A 13,030-nucleotide genomic window follows, 5' to 3' on the forward strand; every position below is an offset into this window, starting at 1 on the left:
ACCAGAGCCCCTCTCAAGAGGCTCCAGAACCAACACACTCATGGCCAGCGTCAGGCCACACCAGAGCACCACCCAATCACCTGCACAAATGACACACCCAATGAGCAGCCTAGACAGGCACCAGAGCCCTGTTAAAGTGAATCCTGCTACATACGGTCAGCCCTGGCACAACAGCTCCTCCACTGTAGTAACGACCAGTCCCAACCAATCAGCCTGAAGGTCAATCACTCCCACTGATGTGCAAACAGCAACCAAGGCTAAATTACAACAGGAGGGCACACAATCCACACAAAAGACACACCTGGAGCACCCCACTCAGGGGACGGAAGACTGTGCCACTGGGCAAAACAGCACACCTAGTATATAAGGCCACTCTACTAAGACCAGAAGGCATAGCAGCCCTACCTAACACATAGAAACAAACACAGGGAGGCAGCCAAAATGGGGAGACAAAGAAACATGTCCTAAATAAAAGAACAGAACAAACTCCAGAAAAAGAACTAAACAAAATGGAGACAAGCAATCTGCCAGATGCAGAGTTCCAAACATCGGTTCAAAACATTGGTTCTCTTTTTGAATTCTCAAAAGAGAATTCAATAAACTCAGGGAGAACTTCAACAAAGAAATAGGAAACATAAAAATGGAGGTAGAAAACATTAAAAAGAACCAGTCAGAAATAAAAAATACAATAACAGAAATGAAGAATACATTAGAGGGAATCAACAGTAGATTAAATGAAGCAGAGAATCAAAACAGCAATTTGGAAGGCAAAGTAGTAGGAAACACCCAATAAGAACAGCAAAAAGGAAAAAGAACCCACAAAAACGAGAAGAGTTTAAGGTGCCTTTGGAACAACATCAAGCATACCAACATCTGCATCATAGGGGTACCAGAAGGGGGAGAGAGAGAGAGAGAGAGAGAAAGAGAGATTGAAAACTTATTTAAGAAATAATGACAGAAAACTTCCCTAACCTGGCAAAGGAAATAAATATACAAGCCCAGGAAGTTCAGAGAGTACCAAACAAGATGAACCCAATGAGGCCCACCCAAAGACACATCATAATTATAATAAAATGTCAAAGGTTAAAGACAAAGAAATAATCTTAAAAGCAGCAAGAGAAAAGCAGTTAGTTACCTACAAGGGAGCTCCCACAAGACTGTCAGCTGATTTCTCAACAGAAACTTTGCAGGCCATAAAGGACTGACAGGAAATATTCAAAGTGATGAAAAACTAGGACCAACAACCAAGATTACTCTAGCCAGCAAAGCTATCATTTAGAATCAAGCTGCCCAGATGAGAAATAACTAAAGGAGTTCATCACCCCCAAACCAGTATTACAAGGAATTTTAGAGGAACTTCAATAAGACAGGGAAAGAATAAAAAACATGAATAATAATATGTCAATAACTACATTTCTATCAATAATTTTCACACTTGATCTTAGCCAAAAGGCCAAGAAGCGATTCTATCAACAATTTCAATGTAAATGGATTAAATGTTCCAATCATAAGATAGGATGGCTGAATGGATAAGAAAACAAGACCCTTACATACGCTGCCTACAAGAGACTCACTTCGATCGAAAAACACGCACAGACTGAAAATAAAGGGATAGAAAAGAGAATTCATGAAAATGGAAATGATAAAAAGAAAGCTGTGGTAGCAATACTACACCAGACAAAATAGACTTTAAAACAAAGGCTATATCAAGAGACAAAGAAGGACCCAATAATGTCACTTGTGAGTATTTATCTGAAGAAACCCAACTGCTACTTTGAGGGGATGTGTGCATTCATATGTTCATTGCAGCATTGTTTACAATGGTCAAGATGTGGAGGCAGCCTGCGTGTCCATCGATGGATGAATGGATAAAGAGGAGGTGATACACACACACACACACACACACACACACACACACACACACACACATACATATATATGTAGGGCCGCTTCTCTCATCTCCCAGACTCTGTGCATGGAAGGTGAAGAAACATGGCAGTTTTATGACAGAGGTTTCAGAAGTTCCAGGGAGAGATTCGGTAGCAATGGTCCCTGGAATTACTACACCTGGGCAGCCCTGGAACTGTGAGTTTGGGACCTAGTGGGCCACTCCTTCATAGGAACATAGACTGAGCCTACTTGCTATTGGTATCTAATTTCCAGAAATTTTGAAACTGCCCTTTGGGACTTGATGCAGAGTGAATTCTGGCCACATATTCCAAGAGAGTGCCTTCAATTCATTAATCTGAAATAACACAGAAAATGAATATGAGCAACAGAAAAGGTTTTTGTTGCATTAAAAATATTGCTATTCTTTTCTTTTAATCCCTGTAACAATAGTCCTGAGTTAAAAAAAAAAAAAAAAAAAAAAAGAAGGGAGGGAAGAGGGGAAAGAGGAAGGAAGGAAGGAAGGAAGAAAGGAAGGAAGGAAGGAAGGAAGGAAGGAAAGAAGGGAGGAAAGAGAAAGAAGGTCATACAGGACTCAAGGACAGCCAACCAAAATGGGTTGGATGCTTTGTATCAAGGGATGTACCGAATGTTGAAAGAGTCCCAAGTCATACATAGTTGATATGAGTGGCAACATCACCATAAGAGAGCACTTCAGAAACAACACCCACTAGACTGAGATTAATTCAAAGGGAACTTTCCCAAGCCACAGTGGGTTTACCTTTTCTTCTTAGACAGTGGGACTTTCCTATGTAAACCCCAGGACGTTGTGCAGGAGGAATTCAATTAATTCACTATCCCTGCAAATATTTATTAGCACCCACTGCATGTTGTGAGGCCTGTCGTAGTTGGGGACACGTCACTGAGCACAACAGAGGCAAAGCTGGCATTTCAGGGGAGACAGAATTTACCAAAGTGAATTATGCATCATGCTAGAGGATGATACGTGCAGAGAGGAGAGAACACAGAGAAGGGGAAGGAGAGGGAGGATGTTGTGGTCAGCTGGTCAGGGAAGGCCTCATACAGTTACATCTGAGTGGAGACTGTAGGACAGAAGGACCAAGTGTCTAGGGAGGAGCATTCCCAGCAGGAAGCCTCATGTGCCAGGGAAAAGCTGGCAAAGAGAAGGCAAGGTCACAGGAAAAATGAAGAAAGGAAAAGGACTGTAGGCCACAGTAGAGACGGTATCACTTCTGTGTGATCATGAGAGCTGCTGGCATTGTGCTGGGTAGTAGCACCATCTGACTCAGGCTCCCAGCATCCCTCAGGCAGCGGATGAAAAAGGAGTGCAGGGAGACCAGTTAGAAGATGAAGTTTCCCAGACGGAGAGGGTGGGGACTTAGCCAGGAGTGGCAGAGGTGGTATTGGGAAGAAGTTGAGTTTTGGACATGCCTTAAAGGTGGAGTCAGCACAATCTACCTGGTGTGCTGGGGCTTGGGTTTGGGGGCGCATGAGGAGGCAAGACAACGCCAAGGATCCTGGCATGACAAACCAAAACTGTCACTAATTGAGATTTAAAAAAAATCCAGCAAGTCACAGGTTCAGGGAGAAAGATTAGAAATTCAGTTTGTACATACGAAGTTTGAATTGCTTATGAGATGTCCACGAGGAAATATTGGGTAGACAGTTCAATATATAAGTCTGGCATTCAGAAAAAGGTTCTGGCTAGAGATGTGCGTAGATTTTCATGAGCATGTGGACGGAGAATGAGACAGTGTTAGATTACCAAGGAAGGAGTATAGACTGAGAAGAGGAGAGGCCCGGGGGCTGAACTCTGGGGCTCTGACATTAAATGAAAAGGACAAACATTTTAAAATCTAGAACCATTAAGTAAAGCCAAATATCAAAAGCCAGGAAGGCAGAAATGGAGAAGTATGTGCCAAGTGCACCACCTGTATGAGTACGAGCTGGCTTATCAAGTGCCTGCCACCTGACTGCACAGTTAGCCATTTGGCCCCTTTTGAATTTGAAACAATCCTTGTCTCCTTTGTTTACAAGGTGGCCAATAATAAACCCGATATGGCACTGTAGCTACCCTACTTACAAACTGATTGCTTCATTGGTTTCTGGTGCCGGATTGGATTTCAGTAGTGGAGAGGATAGCCAAGGCTGAAACAAAAAAGTCTGGGCAGTCATGGGGGTGTGTCCTCAGCACACAGCCCCGAACCAGTCGGTTTCCTTTGTCCAGCACACCCACTGGATCTGGACATTGATCTGGCTGTGTCAGTAAACAGACCTGCCTGGAGTGCATTTTGCCTGATAAACCCCAGGACTGTTCCACGCTTACTAGAACTAAAGGGCTCTGCTTTCACTAGTAATGAACTTCCAATCATCAATTTCCTTTTTAAAAGTACGTATTAAAATATCTTGTTTATGACAAGTGTGTCTTAGGAAGAAAAATGCTTTCTTGGATCCTCTGAATTATGTGTCAAGCTCTTACAGTTACTGTTTTGAAAGATAAGGTGACAATTAAGTTTTCATAGCCCACGGTGGGGGTCTGGAGGCCAGAGAAGACATGGAGGCACCCGCGACCTGCTCTGCAAACCTGAAAAAGACTATGAAGAGGTAGGGGGAGAGCTAGTGTATAAAGTGACTTCATTAGAGGAAAATGTGATCTAATAGTTAGTGTTTCCCTGGGGAATAGCTTGTTGGTAGTAAGGTCTGGGTGACTGCTTACTGGGCAGGTGAGCTCACATTGGAACCTGACGGTGCTGCATACTTGGGCAGGCCATGTCACCTCCAACCTCAAATCTCCTCAGCTGTAAAATGAGTGGATTGGTTTGCTGGGGCTGTTATAGCAAAACACTGTAGGTGGGGGCCGTATCAACAGAAATGTGTCTTCTCACAGCTTGGGGGGCTGGGAATCCGAGATGCAGGTGTCCCAGGGCTGGTCCCTCCTGCGGCCTCTCCTTGGCGTGTTGACGGCCCAGGGCTGGTCCCTCCTGAGGCCTCTCCTTGGCCTGTTGACGGCCCAGGGCTGGTCCCTCCTGAGGCCTCTCCTTGGCCTGTTGACGGCCCAGGGCTGGTCCCTCCTGCGGCCTCTCCTTGGCCTGTTGACGGCCCAGGGCTGGTCCCTCCTGAGGCCTCTCCTTGGCCTGTTGACAGCCCAGGGCTGGTCCCTCCTGCGGCCTCTCCTTGGCGTGTTGACGGCCCAGGGCTGGTCCCTCCTGAGGCCTCTCCTTGGCCTGTTGACGGCCCAGGGCTGGTCCCTCCTGCGGCCTCTCCTTGGCGTGTTGACGGCCCAGGGCTGGTCCCTCCTGAGGCCTCTCCTTGGCCTGTTGACGGCCCAGGGCTGGTCCCTCCTGCGGCCTCTCCTTGGCCTGTTGACGGCCCAGGGCTGGTCCCTCCTGCGGCCTCTCTTTGGCCTGTTGACGGCCCAGGGCTGGTCCCTCCTGCGGCCTCTCCTTGGCCTGTTGACGGCCCAGGGCTGGTCCCTCCTGAGGCCTCTCCTTGGCCTGTTGACGGCCCAGGGCTGGTCCGTCCTGCGGCCTCTCCTTGGCCTGTTGACGGCCCAGGGCTGGTCCCTCCTGCGGCCTCTCTTTGGCCTGTTGACGGCCCAGGGCTGGTCCCTCCTGCGGCCTCTCCTTGGCCTGTTGATGGCCGTCTTCTCCCCGTGTCCTCACATGGTCGTCTGTGTCCTAATCTCCTCTTCTTGTAAGGACCCCAGTCATATGGGGCTAGGGCCCACTCTAACGACTTTATTTTAAGCTAGTTATCTCTTTAAGGACTCTATCTCCAAATACTTTCACATTCTGAGGTCCCAGGGGTTGGGGCTTTAGCGCATGAATTTTGGGAGACACAGTTTAGCCCGAATAATGTGGATAGTGCTACTTGTAGAGAGTATTGCATTAGGCGTATGTATTAAATATGTATTATACATACATGATAATATATCATCTATAGAGAATTGTATCTAATAATCCAAGTTCTGTTTTTAAATGCTCATTTGTGTACACAAAAACAAAAATTTTGCTTAAGTGCCCATAGTCTAATTCTTATGATTATAATATAAGACCAATATAGATGTTTACAGGAGGGTATTGATGTCTACTAAGTTATGAAAATATTGTCACGTAATTTTCTTTGGGGTTATTTCAGGTATGCTTAACAGCAGTTAAGAGTCTTATCAAAAGAAACAACAACCAATGAGAGTCAGGGAGAGAGCTACTGAGTTACATAAAAATTAAGAGAAATCGTTTTAGGAGCTGTGATCCTGAGGGCACTGGAGCACAGCCTGGAGAACCCCACACTGAGAACCTAGGCCTCCCCAGGACAAGCGCGCGCCTCCGCCATCTCGAAGCCATGCCTTCAGAAGCCAGCAGCGCCGCCACGGCCTTCACTCCAGCCTCCCCACCCAAAACCACGCAGCTCAGCTGCTTCCTGATTCCTGCCCTCATAAACGGGGAGATAATAAACGTTGTTTTAATTTGTTAGGTGGCAGGCAATATATAACTACTAATCCTCCCAAACTGCCCCAAACCTTAATAGTGGATCCCACCTGTCCTTGAAACATATTTGCTTCATCCTAACATCTTCCCCTCATGTCCAGAAGCAAATTTCTGACTCTGCCTGTTTCCAAGCTCTCTTTCCTCTTAGCCCATCCAGTAGAATCCAGTGGATGGATAAGTGAGGGAACTCAGGGGGTCATCTCTTCCACTAACTTCCCCAGATCCTCATGATGATTCATAACGTAAGTGTCCCCAAGGAAATGGTCTCCTAGAATCCTATTTTTCCATACCAAATGAGCGTCATGTATGTCCTACTTTACATTCAGGTATCACATTCCCCATTAGTTAAATGCGCTATTTAGGGGTGTGGAATTACCCTGATCCTTTCCTTGAATCTTCTTCTGATCCTGGATAAACTTTTTAAATGACTGGCTGGATTCAAGGGTGTCGTGTTTGGTCCAAGAACACAGAACTGGGTTATACTGAGAAGGGACTAAGACAGTGCTCTCACCAACTGAGATGTCTGGTCCCCAATCAAGTATGGGCTCTGTTAAGATCATTTCATTAAAGTGGATTCTCAACATTTCCTACAGCAAGGTGCCTGAGGGCATGCCTTCAGCACTTCTGTAAGAGTAGCTCACCCTGACAATAGTTTTTCTCAATACTGACAGGGTGGTAAGTGGAAGATATGTCCTTCTCCCCGTGCTACCCCCGCCCCAACCACAGTAGGACTAAATACACCTACACAGTAGGACTAAATACACAGTAGGACTAAAGGGTGAGCCGTTCACAGGTGACTTGGATATTCTCCAGACGTCTGAGAATCTGTACACTAACATGACACTGGGGCCTTAGAAGCAGAGGGAGGACATTTCAGTTCTGGGGACCCTGCTGCTTCTGAAGAGTGTGTTCTGAGACTTCCTGGCTCTGTCACTGGAAAGTGCTCTGTCCTTCTTGGCACCCAGCTGATTGATACACAGTGTTATCACAGAAATACATGGAGCAATTCCAGGCACCCTTTCAAATAGATACATCAACAAGGTATTTTTAGATGGTTTTAAAGATTTGAATTTTCTTTTTCTTCTAAAACCCTCCTGGGAGAAACAATGTTTTAGTTTCCGTGGCCTGAAAAGGCTCCAGCTCCGTCATCCACACCAAGAGCGTGTCCTCAGCATGGCCCTCCTAACGGGCCATAGACCATCCATTCCAGGGTGCCTGCAGGAGTGACAATTGGTTCCAGGCTCTCTAATCCCTGGATAAAAAAATAAAAATGGACTCATTTATTAAAAGGTGAAAATGAGGAGAGCTGGGACATCAATCAGCCTGGATAGACAGTGAAGCACCCACCCCCCCAACCCATCTCTCTTGGCGGCTCCTCATGAAAGATTTCAGACTGTGAGTGGGTGAGGAAAATTGATGGTTAAACTGAAAATATAAATTGTGTATGTGTAATTATGACTGTTTTCTACTCGTCTGGAATATGCATATGAAATAAATATAGACAGCTCTGTAGACTTGTTTAATACATGCTTATTGAACGCCAGCTCTAGGCGCTGGCTGCAAGTGCCGGGAATTCAACCATGAATGAAATGAACACGGCCTTTTTTCTCAGGAAGCTTACAGACAGACAACATTAAACTGCAAATTGTGTTACACGTGAGGAAAGGAAAGTAAATGTTGACTGTGAGCTTCTTGAGGGTAGTTCCTGGCTGTCTTACTTACGACTGCTTCCCCAGTACCTGGAATCGTGCCTGGCACATAGTAGGAACTTAACATGTATAGAATGATTTGATAAATTTATGTATTCATCATGAGAAATTGTAATAGAGCGACAACTTAAATCCACATGAAGTAAATGGAGTGCAGAAAAACATTTCAGAAAGAAAGTAAAATGGGCTTTTTAAATAAAGTCTACACTTTTTAAAGCTATCAGTCACAAATTCCAACAAGTAGAATCTGCAAGCTCTCTTAACACAAGGCTGCAGCATTGCAGTGGAGATATCAAAACAAGACCACAATGCTTATCCAAGACAAACTTAGAATTGTTTGGGTGCCATCCCCTCAAAATCATCTGCTCAAAAATAAACCATTTGTGAAAAAAATAAGGAATTGACATCCTAAACAGAAGCCTGAAAAATGAAGCCTATAATGAAATATTCAACCACCAAATTTCCACAGCAAAGATGAACACGTCATCAGGCAAAGCCCTGTTCAAATCTTCCAGGTTGAGAAAATCCTAACAGAGGGCCAGAGAAGTTTGCCAGATGTACTTTATGCAGCTATGCTCTGGCTTTATCACAGAAAAGAAGGTCTGTTATTTTAGGAAAGAAAACACCAACAGGCATTCACCAAAAACAGAACGTTCTCTTTCCCTGAGGACATACAATGATCAATCCATTACTTTTCCTTTTGTGATTGGAAGTTATAAGATCTCTGTTGAAGACTTGGGAAAAAACAAAAGAAAGACAAGGTGTTATTCCGTTTCTATGATTCGCGAATCTCCACAAGTGAAACAGGTGATAGTGTTGATGGTCAGATGTTACTGGTAACCCTGAGTCCTACGAAAGACAAAGAATTCTTGCTGCTTGCCGACAACAAGGAGCACTCTGTGGAGTTACAAAATGTGAAGACCCGTTGCCAGACCAGACCTTCTTTCTCCTTCACAGGGAGCTCTTGTCCTCCAAATATGTTTCATTTGAATGTTAGAGCAATCCTGTAGTGTTTATAGGAGTAAAGGATAACCATCTTGCTCCACTTAAATTAGGGGACCAAACTGGAGGTTCAAGTAGAGAGAATATCATATTTACGCTCTCTTAAACTTAATGTGATGGAAAGCTATAGACCCTAGGTGAGTAGCCCAAATAGCTACCACTAAAGAAGGGATGAGAAATTTTAAAAAGAGAAATAGATAACATTTAAAGGAAATAGAGAATGCTTAGCAGACTGTGGAATATTTTCCTTTTTATGTATAAAAATACTTTTTGTATAAAAAAATCCACAAATTACAATGGAGCTTGTCACGTGGGACGGCCTGCGGGGTCTCTGCTCCCGCTCCCCACATAAGAACGCATGATGTAGCTAGGCCAAAAAGGAACACCCATGGAGCCATAGGTAGGGGAGTCATACCGCTATAGTCTCACTGGAGGCTGGGTTCACACAACATGCGACCTGCTGTGAGCTTTTCTGCCAACCGACCGACGACTTTCCTCGACTCCACTCCCCAACGCAGCTGCGGCAGTTATATCAGTGGCCAAAGGCTCAAGGGTTACAGCTGACGGCCAACTAGCCATAGCTGATGGCCACCTACTACCCAAGCCAGCACGTTTCCACGTGAGGCCGAGAGCCTGGAAACTGCTCTCTGGGGCTCTATCCCCACACTTCACCCCTACAGGTCTCGCCTCACAATCTACGCGACAAGTGTCTCCCACGAGGATCCCTGTGCCATATTAGACTACCGGCACCCGACCACACAACACCCAAAAACTTGACGGGTAAGCCAGGGCCTTGGACCTTTTCCTCATTCACCGCCCAGCCGCGTGACTTCAGGTGGCGGAGAAGTGAGGGAGCTGCTTGCTCTAAATCAGAAAGAGAATCTGATGTTAACAGAATATCATCGACATAATGAAACAAGGCCACAGAGGATGGGCGATCCCACTGTGCCAAATCCTGGGCCACGAGCCCGTGGCAGATAGTGGGGCTGTGCAAGTATCCTTGCGGAAGGACTTGAAAAGTCCACTGCCGCCCATCCCAAGTAAAAACAAACTGCTCTGAACACTCGGGTGCAATGTCAATGGAGAAAAAAGCATTGGCCAAGTCCACTACATAGTGATATGTCCCCAGGCGGACAGTCAGACGATCCATTAAATCATGTATTGAAGGCACTGCAGCGTGCAAGGGTGGCGTCACCTTATTTAACTCCCTATAGTCCCCAGTCATTCGCCAGGTCCCATCTGGCTTCTTGAACGGCCATACTGGGGAGTTAAAGGGACTGTGCGTCGGCCTCACAATATGTGCCTTCTCCAGTTCCAATATTGTACGACCAATTGCCTCCTGCCCTCCTGGCAGGCGGTACTGTCGCACTGTAACCACGCGCCGGGGCTGTGGCCCTTGAGGAGGGTGGTGAGCATGCCCGCGTGTCACCACTTTCACCATCCAGATCTGGAGACAGAAGTCTCCTACTGACGTCTGTAAGCTGAGGCCATGTAGCACATCCACCCCTAGAATATACTCCGGAACGGGGGAGTCATAAACCTTGTAGGTAACGAGGGGGAAGCCTTCCTATACCCAGTGGTAAGGAAACGGCTTTCACAGTCACAGTCTTTCCCCTGTAGCCATCAATGCAGATTGCTGGTCCAGGGAACAGTTCTGGGTTCCCATAAAAGAGACTGTGGTCTGCGCCAGTGTCAACTAGGGCCAAAACCCTCTGCACATTAGAAGGGGACCAATGTATGGACAGTTCCACGTGGGGCCTCCGGTCCCTGCTCGTCCCCTCTGACTGGGTACCTTGGCCCCACCCCTAATCAAGCTGAAAGGAGTCGGCCTCAAGTGGCTGCATGAAGTCCCGGAGGGACACGGGTCACACTTTCCCAGACTTTTCCTTTAGGCCTCTCCGGAATTGTTGTTCCGGACGCAACTGTTTCCAAAGTTCCAGTAGGAGTGCATTGGGTTGTCGGTCTGTTTTTTCCCCATCGACCCCTGCTGCCACAAGATCACGCCACATCTGTGCGCGTGTTACTCTCTGAGGCCCACGACCTCACCCCTTTACTTTTGATTTGGGCTTCCAGGTCTCAACTGCTCGGACCTCCTATCTTAACTTCCTTCGCCTCCGGCTTTCAACATCCCCTAGGGTGGCCATGGCAGTTGTAACTTCATGGATCCGCCGCCCCACATAGGGCATAAGAATGGCAACCAAGGATCCAAAAGCACTCGCAGGTGCAGTATCCAAAACCAGATCTTCCTGCTCGCTGTAAAAAGCTTGTCATCCGGCCCCTGCATATTAGCATTGAAAATAGCATCTCATACCCATTTCACGGATGATTTGAGTAAGTTCCGTATGTGACTGCCATTGACTCACAGTGTCTAGCAGCTCGCCAGCCCATCCCCATACTGTGCGTACCGCAGCAGTGAGCCACTCCATTAGAGAGTGGTTGCCCTGGTTTTGGGCCAACCTATGGCAATTCTGTAACCTTTGTCGCAGGGACGGATGCACTGTCACGAAGGCTAGCTTTTCCATCTCGCCTGGGGAGCAGAGAATGTTGTCTGCCCCATCATCCCATAAACGTAGTAGCCAAGCCGAGACTGGCTCTCCAGGGCGCTGTCGGCACCGCCTCCCCAGCTCCTGCAACTCAGTGGGAGTGTAAGGAGTGTAGGTTGTAAACTCAGTCACAGCTGGGTTGCCGGCAGCAACGCCCCCGGGGCCCAAAGGTTGCTCACGGTTTACCCTTTGCTTCAAGATTGGCCGGGCTTGGGGGTTGGGAGCTACATTGTCTCCGCGCGCTTCCTCCGCCTCTGCCTCAGAGTCTCCACTGTGGGGCCCCTCTTCTAACAGGCGGACCCGAGCTTCCAGCGCTTCCAACCGGGACACCTGGTCCGGCACCTGGGCCATTTCATTAAGCGCTTTATAGCCTCTGTTGAAACTATTTTAAGCGCATTTTCCGTGTTGAGACTCAAGGCGTGAGGAACATCCAGCCCACGTGGCCGGCTGTAGCCTTCTCCTCATCTGGCAACCGCTCAGCCAGAGCCTGCAGGGCCCTCTCCACGCTGGCCAGAGAGCCGTCCACGTCCTCCCACCCCTTGTTTGGGGTCCAACTCCTGAGAACAGCGGCCACCAGCCACCACACACTGTGTGGGGGCCACCTGCCCTCCTGCCCAGAGTCAGATTCCATTCCTACCTGGTTGGAATCTTGCTCACCTTGCCAGGTGTCTGAGTGGGTGGAGACCTCCGTGTAAGATGTCCACAACCCTCGGAGCCCAAGGCCGCAGCAGATCACCAAAATGAAGGCAACGCCGTCCACGGTCAAGAGGGTGGTGTGCCAGCTGGAGGCTTGAGTCTCCCAGGCAGACCGCGCCTCCCGTTCCCGGTGTCGCTCCTCGTGGGCCTCCCGAAGCTGGGCTCTCACACGCACAAACCGCTCCACCATGCTTTGGTAGGTTGTGGCCGGCACCATACCGTGTTACGAAACTGAGCTTTTATACATGTAAACTGCTCCAGGACATTCCGGAGAGTTTCGGCTGGCACCACACCCTGCTCGCTGCGCCATTTGTCACGCAGGGCGGCCTGCAGGGTCTCTGCTCCCGCTCCCCACATAAGAATGCAGGACATGGTGAGGCCAAAAAGGAACACCCACGGAGCCATAGGTTGGGGAATCATACCACGATAATCTCACTGGGAGGCTGGAGTCACACAACGTGCGACCTGCTGTCCGCTTTTCTGCCACCTGACCGACTCCCACTCCCCAGCGCAGCCACGGCAGTTATAGCAGTGGCCAATTGGCTAACCGGCTACAGCTGACAGCCATCTACTACCCGAGCCAGCACCTTTCCACGTGAGGCCGAGAGCCTGGAAACTGCTCTCTGGGGCTCTGTCCCCACAGAGCTATTTCCATTATGAATATATACACATCAAATAATGCAAC

General features: G+C 47.7%; 1 pseudogene; it reads left to right on the forward strand.

The window, feature by feature from the left end:
- Positions 1 to 8,531: 8,531 nt before the first annotated feature.
- Positions 8,532 to 9,212, forward strand: LOC117018507 (interleukin-33-like; annotated as a pseudogene).
- The last annotated feature ends 3,818 nt before the right edge of the window (positions 9,213 to 13,030 follow it).

This window comes from Rhinolophus ferrumequinum, chromosome 27 (assembly GCF_004115265.2).
Source record: "Rhinolophus ferrumequinum isolate MPI-CBG mRhiFer1 chromosome 27, mRhiFer1_v1.p, whole genome shotgun sequence".
In the NCBI taxonomy this organism is placed as follows: domain Eukaryota; kingdom Metazoa; phylum Chordata; class Mammalia; order Chiroptera; family Rhinolophidae; genus Rhinolophus; species Rhinolophus ferrumequinum.